The sequence below is a fragment of the Oncorhynchus gorbuscha genome, linkage group LG16 (assembly GCF_021184085.1).
Source record: "Oncorhynchus gorbuscha isolate QuinsamMale2020 ecotype Even-year linkage group LG16, OgorEven_v1.0, whole genome shotgun sequence".
In the NCBI taxonomy this organism is placed as follows: domain Eukaryota; kingdom Metazoa; phylum Chordata; class Actinopteri; order Salmoniformes; family Salmonidae; genus Oncorhynchus; species Oncorhynchus gorbuscha.
This window is the reverse complement of record NC_060188.1, coordinates 71035259-71048080: the sequence shown is the minus strand read 5'-3', so window position 1 is coordinate 71048080 and position 12822 is coordinate 71035259.

The following is a 12822-nucleotide window of genomic DNA, read 5'->3' as shown; positions in this document are numbered from 1 at the left end:
AGATAATAAATGACAAAACATGACTAAAACTGTCACCGGCGCCACCTGGCGCACTTGAGGAGGAATGGACTACTGTAGCAAGATCAAAATCATCGATGAGTGAAGGTCCAGACGTAGAGGAACCCAACTATCTAATCCTTAGGACCGGTAATATTTTGACAACAATGATTATTCCTGTGCCCCATCACTGAAATTGTCCATGATCTTGATCTTGTTTAAAAGTTGCGCTCATTAAACGGGAGGGGGGCGGGATTCCCCGGGGGATGGCCTGAAAATATTTTTGATCTCAGATTGACATGGAAACTTCAATGGACGAGAAAGGACATTTGATATGCTTTTTACATTTGTATCACAAACCATGGGAGAAAAACCAATGAACCGAAAGTCAATTTTAGGCCCTCTTGTAAGAGGAAGGTATGATCTGGAAAGCCACACTAGATGGCCACAACAATACCTTGGACTCTTAATCCTCTTTATTGGCGGCTCTAACAGTATGGAGCCCTGTTTAACGGCAAAGTGCAGACCTCACCCTCTAGGTTATTAACGTTGGACAAATTAAGCGGAGGAACGCTGGATCTCAAAAGCTTTTGATGAGAATTTAGAAACTGTAATGTTTTAAACTAGACTACTCTGAAATGTAGATAAATGTCCAGCAGACGGGTGCTCTGCTACTTTTGCCCAGGGGACATTTCTGCCCAAGACACAGGGTTTCTGAAAGAAAATGGATTCAAAGGGAACTCCCTCTGATTGGCCCTTTGCTGAATGTGATTGGTTAATGAAACCTATAATGTCAGACTTTATGGACGCATAAAATGGGTCATATTTTCAAAACTGTAATATGGCACCTCTGTCTGACATTTGACGTGTTTGACGGGAGGCATGAATTCAAACAATGAATACATTCTCGATAATGATTTGTGCGTCTCCTTAGCGGAAGGAAGTTTAATGCGAGGGGAATGAAATGTGCCGCATTTTTAACCTATCACAACCGTAAGAATCACAGTCTTCCCCGAGACAAAGGCAGACCGGTAAAAGTCTAGGGCGATGTGAGACCATGGTCGAGAAGGAATGGGGAGGTCTGAGACGACCGGCAGGAAATGCTTGTCTTAGAAGCCCTTCCCAACAATTAGCCACGAAAAAAAATAATCACAATCCTGAGTCGGCCACCAAATAGTAACTAAGAGGAATAGAATACACAAGAGTTGAACACCGGGATGACCAGCTAACTTGGCAGTACCCACTTAAGAACAGCCAGTACAATGTATTTTAGGAAACAGGATTCGAAAAGGAGGTTACTAGGACCCTTGACTTTTTGCACACTGTGTGCGTGAGTGCTTATTCTAACCTGTCTTTAAATAGTTTCCCCAGACTGTTAACCCGACAACACGCCCATATTGAAGAAAAAACGGGATTTTTAGAAGCCACAGAAGAACTAAACAGAGCTAAGGCATCAGGCTTGGTGTTCTGCTACCCGGACGGTTCACAAACTCGTAACGCCTCAAGTCTTCTTGGGTTGATGCTACAAGCTTGGCATCTGTATTTGGCAGAACGGATGTCTCCCAGGTTCTTATGGTCTGTCCAAACGACAAAAGGAACGGTCGCCCCCTCCAGACCACTGTCAGCCATTTTCAGGGCTCTCCAGCGGATGGCCACTCAGTTCAGAGACTTGTCCCAAAGCATCATATCTTGGCTGATGGCTTAGGGTCATTGTCCTGTTGGAAGGATGAACCTTCACCCCAGACTGGAAGTCCTGGGATAGAATGGCTTTCAGAAGGATCTCAATGAAGTCTAGTGCCGTCAGACTAACATTCCCAGGAGCGGATGTTAAACCACCATGCTTCACTTTTAGAATGATGCCAGGTTTCCTCAGAGGTGACGGAACCGGACCACTTAAAAGACAGATAATCTTGACAGAAGTAAGAGCTGTGAGAGGGGCAGCAACTTGACCGCAAACTACAATGAAACGCCGATGAAATGCAGCTTTTCCTAAAAAGCGCTGCCGTCTGACATTCTGACCATTCTACCAATCACTGTTACAGTGACTATGGGTTCTTTGTCGGAATCCATCTGAATGCCTTCAGCCCTCCCCTGAAATAACGGAACCGAAAAAGTAACGGAGGAGAATGATGAAAAGAGCACTGTGTTCAGACTTTACGTAGAAACAATTCTCTAAAAGATCTGTGCCACGTCACAATCCTGTCTGAACATGAATCTCGAGGACGGAGAAAAAATCAGGATTTGTTTCTGTCAAAAACAAAGATGTTTGTCTTTAGAACATCATTAACTAATGCCTGAAAAACAGCTGGCGCATTCTAAACGTTTCCCGGTCTGCTGCCCTTATTAGTGTTCTTTCCCTTTTCCACTCTCTCCCCTCTCTGATCGCACTCTCTCACTGGTAAGCGTTACGAAGCTATCGTTCCGTTCCTGCTCCCAGCTGTTCCTATCCAACCTGTTCCCGTCCTTTCCCCTGATTGGAGTCCCTACCTTTGTGTTCCGTTCCTGTCCCGAATTCCTTGTTTAGTAGGCTGATTGACATTTCGCCCTGGGTGTTTTTTGCCTTCATCAGATGCTGGATAACAGGTGTCTCTTAACCGTTATGTCATTCAGCCCTCGATAATCCACGCAGGGGCGCAGTCTGTGGCCGTCCTTCTTCTTATTCAAACTAGAACCCCTGTTATTCCCTGTTTGGACTTGAAGAAACTATGGTTCCGGCGTTAAGAGACACAGACAAATAATCCTCGAGGTCCTCTTTCACCTGCAGAGAGAAGTCTACCGACCAAAGGAATGGACAATACTACAATCATACGACCGGTGAGGAGGAAGGAGTTGGCTCGGGACCGACTGAAGACCGTGCGCAGATCATGATATTCCTCCGGCACTGCCTGTCAAATCGCCAGGTTCCTCCTGAGAAGTAGGGACAGAAGAAACGGGAGGGATGGCAGACATTAAACACTTCACATGACAAGAAACGTTCCAGGATAGGATAGAATTACTAGACCAATTAATAGAAGGATTATGACATACTAGCCAGGGATGACCCAAAACAACAGGTGTAAACGGTGAACGAAAAATCAAAAAATAAATAGTCTCACTGGGTTACCAGATACTGAGGGTTAAAGGTAGTGTCTCAAATCTGATACTGGGAAGATGACTACCATCTCCAACCCAACACATTATCTAACTCTCTGAAAGGAATGTCATGTTTCCGTCCATGCTTCACTCCTTAAACAACCCGGGCCCCAGAGTCTATCAAGGCACTAGCATCTGGGAGGTCCAGCGTGATGGACCGAAAAGTTCCAGAACTTTGATGGAGATGATTTGGTTTTTGACGCTCACCTTTTGTAGCCCTCCGCTTCAGATGAGCTCTGGCCTTTACTGGACATGAATTAACAAAATGTCCAGCAACTCCGAATATTCACAGGCGGTTTGATCCTCCGTTCCCTCTCCTTAGTCGAGATGCGAATCCCCAGCTGCATGGGCTCAGACTCTGGAGCCAGAGGAGGGTTAGATGGATTCTCTCCGGAGCAGGTTCCTTCAGATGTGGACTCTCTTCCACGAGCTCTCGGTGATCCGCATAGATCTACCCGTAGATCTATGTGGATGGCCGGGCAATCAAAGAGTCCACATCTGAAGGAACCTCCCGGGAGAGAATCTCATCCTTAACCACTCGTGGCTTCCCTCCAGAAAACGAGCCCATGCAGCGCCGGAGGGATTCCACTCACTAGAGGCAGCAAGAGTGCGAAACTCAATAGAATAATCCGTTATGGACATTTTGTTCACCTTGGCATAAGGAAGCCAGGGCCCTAGCCTCCCTACCAAAAACTGAACGGTCAAAAACCCAATCATCTCCTCTTTAAATTCTGGAACTTTTAGAGCAATCAGCTGGACCGGTTGCCTCCCAGATAGCTGTGCCCCATTGATAGAGCCCTGGGGTAAGGGTGAAATGACGTAAGCAACCCGAGCTCTCTCTAGAGATGTAAGCATGGGTTCGGAAACATGACATTCCTGTGTTGGGTTGGAGAGAGAACACAATCTTCACACTGCGTGAGACACTAGCGGCACCCTCAGTGGGCTGCCCGGAGTAGCAAGGTGGGACTATTAACCCTTTTTTCTGATTTTCCAGGCCAGGAAGTAACAGGTGGGTCATCCCTGAGCTAGACTCTGGAACTGTCCAGAATTGGTCGGAAACCTGATCCTGGAACGTTCTCCACGGCATGGCGAAGCAGACAATTCTGCCATCCCTCCCGAGCATGGCTCCCTATCTCAGGAGTGAACCTGGCGTCTGAAGTCGCTGGAGTCCATTCCTTGATCTGGTTCCTTCTTCATGCAGGTGAAAGAGGACCCAAAAGCCTTCCTCCTCACCAGAGTCTTTAATCCAGTAAAGTGATCTCCAACTTTCCTCGAAATGACTAGGACTAACTGGAGACTCGATCTTGAACAGCAGGTGAACAGCAGGTTGCCTCGGGAAGGCACTCGAACCAGACAGACTCAGACACCTGCTCACCACGCAGCATCTGAGGAAAACACGACACGACAGGGCGGTACACAATCACAGCATGGTGAATTCTAAACAAGGAACCGACAGGACAGGAACGGAACACAAAGGAAGAAATAGGGACTCTAATCAGGGGAAAGGATCGGGAACAGGTGTGGGAAGACTAAATGATTGATTAGGGGAATAGGAACAGCTGGGAGCAGGAACGGAACGATAGTTGAGAAGAGAGAGCGAGATCTCGAGTGAGCATCAGGGAGGGGGAGAGAGTGGATAGGAAGAGGGTTTAACCTAATAAGACCATTTTGCAGAGGGTTCTGAATAGAATGGGAAGCACAGGGACAAGACAAGATAATAAATGACAAAACATGACACTTCCAGTAAAACTGTCAATAGCTTTGGTCCAAATGCTTGGTTTCCTTAGAGAAATGTACTTACAAACTATTTTCTATGTCTGTCATTTAGCAGGTAGCTTTGTCCGGTGCCGGAATATATATCTCTACGTAAAGGCTGAGAAGTGCTCTTTTCATGTCTCCTCCGTTACTTTTCTCGGTTCCGTTATTGGAAGGTCATCGAGATAACCTCCAGTGTATCCCTCAATGTTACTGTCTGAGAAAACGCAGTCCAAACCGAAACAGGAAACTGGACAATCTTTAAGCTGAGGGTCTATGGAATGTTTTTTTCCTGTGAGTTGGCTTTGCAGTGTGCACATTGTTTGAGATAAAACCTCCAAGATAAATATAAGAGCGTTCTAAAGCGCAGCCGGTTTCAGCTGGTTTTCAGACAGGGTTCCTTATGTCATAAATCAGTCCCATACCAGGTGGTAAATACAGCTGAGAAGCTAAAACAAGAATCCCACTAATGAGGCCTTAAAATAACACTGGGAACCTCTACTGTCACACAGCAGACAAATCTATTGTCCCAGGGAAAGAAGACACCTGCTTTCTGTATTCAAAGACTGCTAAAACTGTCAAGGGCTACACCTGCACTTGACAGTAATGGACTACTGTAGCAAGATCAATAATACAGTATCTCTTTGAAGAGGATCGATTTAGGAGGTGCAATTATCTAATTGCTTAGGACAGGTAATATTTTGACAGACAATGATTATTCCTGTGCAATCATCACTGAAATTGTGAGTTTGATCTTGTTTAAAAGTTCCTCATTAAATTCTTGATATGGGCGATTCCTCGCTGGGATGGCCTGAAAATATTTTTGGTATCTCAGATTGTTCATAGAAACTTCAATGGGAGAAAGGACATTTGATATGCTTTTTACATTTGTATCACAAACCATAAAAAAAAAAAATCAGGACGAAAGTGGCCATTTTAGGCCCTCTTGTAGGAACCTATGATCTGTGAACCGTAGATAACACAGACAATATCTCAGTGTACTTATATTCTTTATAGTGTGCTCTAACATATGGAGTATGTTTAGATTCTGAAATACACATTTTCACATCTATTTATTATACATAGCATATATTAACATGAGTATCTCAAAAGTACCCTTTTTGATTTAGTTAATTTATAAACGTAATGTTTTAAACTACATACTCTACATGTACATCAAATGTCCAGAGCGGGTGCTCTGCTACTTTTGAAGTTATGATACATTTTATGAGCACAACCTACACAGTGAATAGGAAAATGGATTCAAAGAGAACTCCCTCTACTGGTGCTTTGCTGAATGTGATTGGTTAATGACCTATAATGTCAGTTTTTATGTATAAAATGGGTCATATTTTCAAAAGTAACATGGCACCCACTCTGGACATTTGACGTGTTTGACGAGTACATTGTTTCAAACAATATGTAAAAAAAAAATCAAAATCAAAAAGGGTACTTTTGAGATATTCACATTAATATTTTTAATGTTGAATCAATTCGTCTGAACATTTTTACTTCAGAATCTAGACATACTCCATATTTTAGAGGACCGTATAAGGAGTCAAATAAAATAAATAGTATCTGTCACATGCGCCGAATACAACAGGTGTAGACTTTACCTGGAAATGCTTGCTTAGAAGCCCTTCCCAACAATTAGAGTAGAAAAAATAATACAATACAAATACAAAATAGTAACATAAGAGGAATAAAATACACAAGGTTGAATCTGTATACAGGAAGTACCAGTACCAGATTAATGTGCAGCGGTACAATGTATTTTAGGTAAGATACAGTGCATTCGAAAAGTACTCAGACCCTTGACTTTTTGCACACTGTTACATTACAGCCTTATTCTAAAATTGATTAAATAGTTTCCCCTCCCTCATTATTCTACACACAATACTCTATATTGACAAAGAAAAAAACGATTTTTAGACATTTTAGAAAATTACAATGAGCTTTTACTCAGTACTTTGTTGATGCTACTTTGGCAGCAATTGTAGCCTCAAGTCTTCTTGGGTATGATGCTACAAGCTTGGCACATCTGTATTTGGTGAGTTTCTCCCATTCTTCTCTGCAGATCCTCTCAAGCTCTGTCAGGTTGGATGGGGAGAGACGTGGTACAGCTATTTTCAGGTCTCTCCAGCTCTGGCTGGGCCACTCAAGGACATTCAGAGACTTGTCCCAAAGCCACTCCTGCGTTATCTTGGCTGTGTGCTTAGGGTCATTGTCCTGTTGGAAGGTGAACCTTCACCCCAGTCTGAGGTCCTGAGCGCTCTGGAGCTGGTTTTCAGCAAGGATCTCTGTACTCCCAGTCCCTGCCGCTGACTAACATTCCCACAGCATGATGTTAACACCACCATGCTTCACTGTAGGGATGGTGCCAGGTTTCCTCCAGAGGTGACGCTTGGCATTCAGGCCAAATAGTTCAATCTTGGTTTCAACAGACCAGATAATCTTGTTTCTCATTGTCTGAGAGTCCTTTAGGTGCCTTTTGGCAAACTCCAAGCAGGAGTGGCTTCCGTCTGGCCATTCTACCATTCTACCAGCTCTGTTAGAGTGACTATCGGGTTCTTTGTCACCTCCCTGACTGAAGCCCTTCTCCCCTCCCCTGGTGCTTCCAAACTTCTTTCATGTAAGAATGATAGACGCCACTGTGTTCTTGGGGACCTTCAGTTATGTAGAAACTGGTAGGTACCTTTCCCCAGATCTGTGCCTCGACACAATCCTGTCTCTGAGCTCTACGGACAATTCATTCAACCTCATGGCTTTGTTTCTGCTCTGACATGCATTGTCAACTGTGGGACCTTATATAGACATGTGTGTGCATTTTCCAAATCATGTCCAATCAATTGAATTTACCACAGATGGATTACAATCAATTTGTAAAAACATTTAAAGCAAGATCAATTGAAACAGTATGCACCTGAGCTCAAGAGTCTCACCGCAAAGGGTCTGAATACTTACAGTACCAGTCAAAAGTTTGGACACACCTACTTATTCAAGGGTTTTTCTTTATTTTTTACTATTTTCTACATTGTAGAATAATAGTGAAGAATCAACATTATGAAATAACACATATGGAATCATGTAGTAACCAAAAAAGTGTTATATTTTACATTGGGCGGCAGGGTAGCCAAGTGGTTAGAGTGTTGGACTAGTAACCAGAAGGTTGCAAGTTCAAGTCCCTGAGCTGACAAGGTACAAATCTGTTGTTCTGCCCCTGAACAGGCAGTTAATCCACTGTTCCTAGGCCATCATTGAAAATAAGAATTTGTTCTTGGCTGACTTGCCTAGTTAAATAAAAAAAAAAATTTTTTTTGTTGAGATTCTTCAATGTGGCCGTCCTTTGCCTTGTTGACAGCTTTAAACACTCTTGGCATTCTCTCAACCAGATTAATCTGGAATGCTTTTCCAACAGTCTTGAAGGAGTTCCCACACATGCTGAGCACTTGTTGGCTGCTTTTCCTTCAATCTGCGGTCCAACTCATCCCAAACCATCTCAATTAGGTTGAGGTTTGTGATTGTGGAGGCCAGGTCATCTGATGCAGCACTCAATCAATCTCCTTCTTGGTCAAAAAGCCCTTACACAGCCTGGAGGTGTGTTGGGTCATTGTCCTGTTGAAAACAAATGCTAGGCCCACTAAGCGCAGAATGCTGTGGTAGCCATGCTGGTTAAGTGTTCCTTGAATTCTAAATAAATCAATGAGTGTTACCAGCAAAGCACCTCCATACCATCACAAATCCTCCTCCATGCTTCATGGTGGGAACCACACAAGCGGAGATCATCAGTTCACCTACTACGCATCTCACAAAGACACAGTGGTTGTAACCAAAAGTCTCAAATTTAGATTCATCAGACCAATGGACAAATTTCCATCGGTCTAATGTCCATTGCTCGTGTTTCTTGGCCCAAGCAAGTCTCTTCTTCTTGTTGGTGTCTTTTAGTAGTGGTTTCTTTGCAGCAAGTCCATCCGGTGTCTCATCCACGCACCAGGCCTCCTGTAGGTCGCCCCAGCCTGGTGGGTCCTGTGGCAACCCCACGCACCAGGCTGTCTCTCCGTCTCCTCCCTCCAGGTTCTCCCGCCTGTCTGGCGCTTCCAGAGTCTCCCTCCTGTCAGGACCTGCCGGAGCCGCCCTTCACTCCGGCGCTGCCAGAGTCTCCCGTCTATTCGGGGCCCGCCGCAAGGGTCCCCAGTCCGAGGTCGGTGGCGAGGGTCGCCGCTCCAAAGGCGCCACTTAAGTGGGCCAAGACTATGGTGGAGTGGGGTCCACGTCCCGCGCCAGAGCCGCCACCGCGGACAGATGCCCACAAAGATCCTCCCCTATGGGTTTAGCTTTTGTCTCTATTTTAGTTTGGTCAGGGCGTGAGTTGGGGTGGGCATTCTATGTTTTTGATCTATGTTTTGTATTTCTGCTTTTGGCCTGGTATGGTTCCCAATCAGAGGCAGCTGTCAATCGTTGTCTCTGATTGAGAACCATACTTAGGTAGCCTGTGTTCCCACCGTGATTTGTGGGTAATTATTTTCCATTTCAGTGTTTTCAAAAATGTCTAAAAACCTGTTTTCCCTTTGTCATTACTGGGTATTGTGTGTAGATTGATGAGGAAAACAATAATTTCATACATTTTAGAATTGTAACGTAACAAAATTCAAGGAGTCTGAGTGGAAAAAGTCAAGAGGTTTGAATACTTTACGAATGCATTGTGTGTACATAAAGACAGGGTAAAATTACTAGTCATCAGGATATATAATAAGAGGAAAATAATGTAGCAGCAGCATATGATGAGTGTGAAAGTGTGATGTATGTGGCTGCTGCTACTCTGTTCTTTATTTTTCATATATTATTATCTATCCTGATGCCTATTCATTTCACCCTGCCTTTATGTACATATCTACCTCAAATACCTCTAACACCTGCACATTGATCTGGTGCTGGTACTCCCTGTATATAGCGCAGGTTAGAATTTTTCATCATGAATCTTGTTTTGGAGGCAGCTTTGAGGAGTGGTCACTGTTGGCACAGCCAAAAAGTGATACAATCTGATTTTAAACCTAACCATAACCTTAACCTTAACCACACTGCTAACTATAATGTCTAACCATAACCTTAAATAAAGACCAAAAAGCATGTTTATGTTTTCATATATTTTTTCAATATTGCCAATTATGATGTTGCAGCTGGGCCATCTAAGGGGAAATCGCTCAGTTCTGCCTCCAGGACAAGACGTAAGAAAATAAACGTCAATCTGCTATATAGCTTCATCCTTCATCCTTGTATTTTATTCTTCTTGTGTTACTATTTATAAAAAATAGTAATAATAATTTAACTTTGCGTCATGTGCAATTCACGGATCATAGGGTCTTACAGGAGGCATGTATAGGTCTAAAAAAGTGCCTGAAATGGCCACTTTCATCATGATTTCCTCCAAAATGGTTTGTGATACAAATGTAAAAAGCACACAAACACCCTTTCTCCCAATTAAGTTTCTATGTGAGAATTGCAAGAACAATCTGAGATACCAAACATATTTTCAGGTGACCATATCTGCATGATTCTGCCAGGCTGGCTACCCTGATTTAAAGTGTGAAATTAAGAGACATCTATGGATTTACATGGGTCAAATGTATGTTATGCCTGACTTATTGGGGGCAGTATGAGAGTAACACTACATTCACAACAATAAATACCACAACCAGTAAGAGGAAGAGCCCTGGAAGCAGAACAAGATCAGCAACAAAGCAATCTATGACTCTTCAAGCATCGAGCTAAACATTTAGATTCCATATGAATGCTAGCCACACGTTACAATAGAACAAGAATAACACAGCAGCACATTTTTGACACAGCGCCAGACTTGGACCTCATCCTTCCTCTCCCCAAACCAGGCATTGTTCACAAGGTATGTTATCCCATTCCATTATACTGTCGTTGTTTTACAAACAAAGTACAATTAATGATTGCCATCACAAATGGGACAAGACAAACAGTTTAGTTTGATTTTATATCGCATCATTTAGACCAATCCGACCCTTCCATACAAAAAATGTCCAGCTTGTACAATATTTAGTCTACTCTATCTTCCACTGTATAAATAAATAATGGGAGAAATGAGCGATCTGTCACTGCAGATGGTAGCCTCGATTAGAGAGCCAGCCAACCTGTACCAGACATAACAGACTGGAAGCAATCCTCTCTGTTTGGATGTCATCATCACTGATGACGCAGAGCATGGCTACTGAATGAGTTGGACATTTGGGCTTGGTGATTGTCTCTCTGACTCTATTAACATCACCTCATGTCCTTATGTACACTGAAGCAACAGTGAGTGGGCTTTTACGGAGTACCACCAGCGTCATCAGTGATGGCTTTTCCAGATCTCTGTTCTTTGTTCAATAAGCAGGATACAGGATGATGTTGAATATCAAGTCATCACTTCCACCTTTTCTCTGCAGGCATTTCCATTGGCTCTGAGCCACTAACTAATGTGAATTTTAAAATCAGGAATCTATCTGCACAATATATAAGAAGGGCTGTAAAGGTTGATGGTAATCTAGAAGTAACTGGAGATACATCAACCAACATGTCAGCTGTCCTGAATTCAGCTTTTACCATTAAAGTTATGCTATCGTATATATATTTTTAAAGTTAAATATGTAAAATTGCTAAATCTTCGCAAACATTCAAGACTAAAGAATGTCAAAGTTTAAAACAAATCATTAATGACATCACCTGGACATAGTTGACAGGTTGAGTTATTTTAGAATAATTTATGACTCTTCATTAGTGGCACGACTAATGAGCCAGACCATGCTGTTCTGACCCTGTTGAATGGTGGGGCTGGCTAGGTTCCTCCTCCTCTCAAGAGGAATGCTCTCAGTGGCCATTGAAGGCCCGTCCATTCATGGCTCCCCCACGATAGTGATAACACCTCCCTCCAGTGAGTGTGAAGACATTCTCTTTCTCCTCACCCTGGTGTTATTAGGCTCTCTGCAACCACGGGGCTACTGCTCTTAAGCACCTCTCTAGTTAGCATTCACACAAAGAGTGGCATGGTCTTCAAGAGAGGCTGTATTTGCATAGAAGCTGTCAATCAGCCATTAAACAAATGGACCTGTAATTAAACAGGATTAAGGCTTGAATTTCTGTTTGTTTTTAATCCCCCCTTTCAGACTGGCCTTGTCCTGGCCTGCAAGAGAAGAGACTTTCGGCTTGTAGTGAGAGAGGTGTCTATTTGCACATTTGACAGACAAGTTGACCACGGGTATTGATATACAAGTTGACCACTCATGCGATACACACACTGTGTAGTCCATCATCCTCTGTCCACAAGTGGGAACTCAGGTGATGGAAGCTTATGGGAGAGCCAAAGCCCCAGACACGTTTCACATTAAATTCCTTAATTTTCACACGCTGATCCTACTGATACAGTAGCTTATATTATGTCAAGTGTCTCAGTGCAAAACATCAGCTAAAAACAACCAGACATATAGTATGACTGATTGTAATGAATGTTTTGAATACCAATGTGTCTAATTCTCTTGGGACTGACCCCTCCAGTGATATGTGCTGGCAGCTGCAATGAGGACTGTTAACACAATTCTTCTTAACAGCTGCATGAAATCATAGTCTAACAAAGTTTATTTGGTTATACATTTGTCCCGTAAGTGACTCAGGATTAGAAGTCACAAGGGTTGTTCCCAAACCAGTGTCAGATCTGGGCAATTTCAGACCCTGCAGATTTGATTAAGGCAGATTCAGATGGATCATAACAGCAGGCACACAGTATCAGTGTGAGAGGCACTCAGCTCCTCCACTCCACAGTATCTCTTATTCATGTCACACACATATGCTGCTCCCCTTCAGACAGCTAACTCCACCGCCATCCTCATCTGCTGTCTGTGATCATCACCTGTCTACATTCCACACAGTTCACAGTAA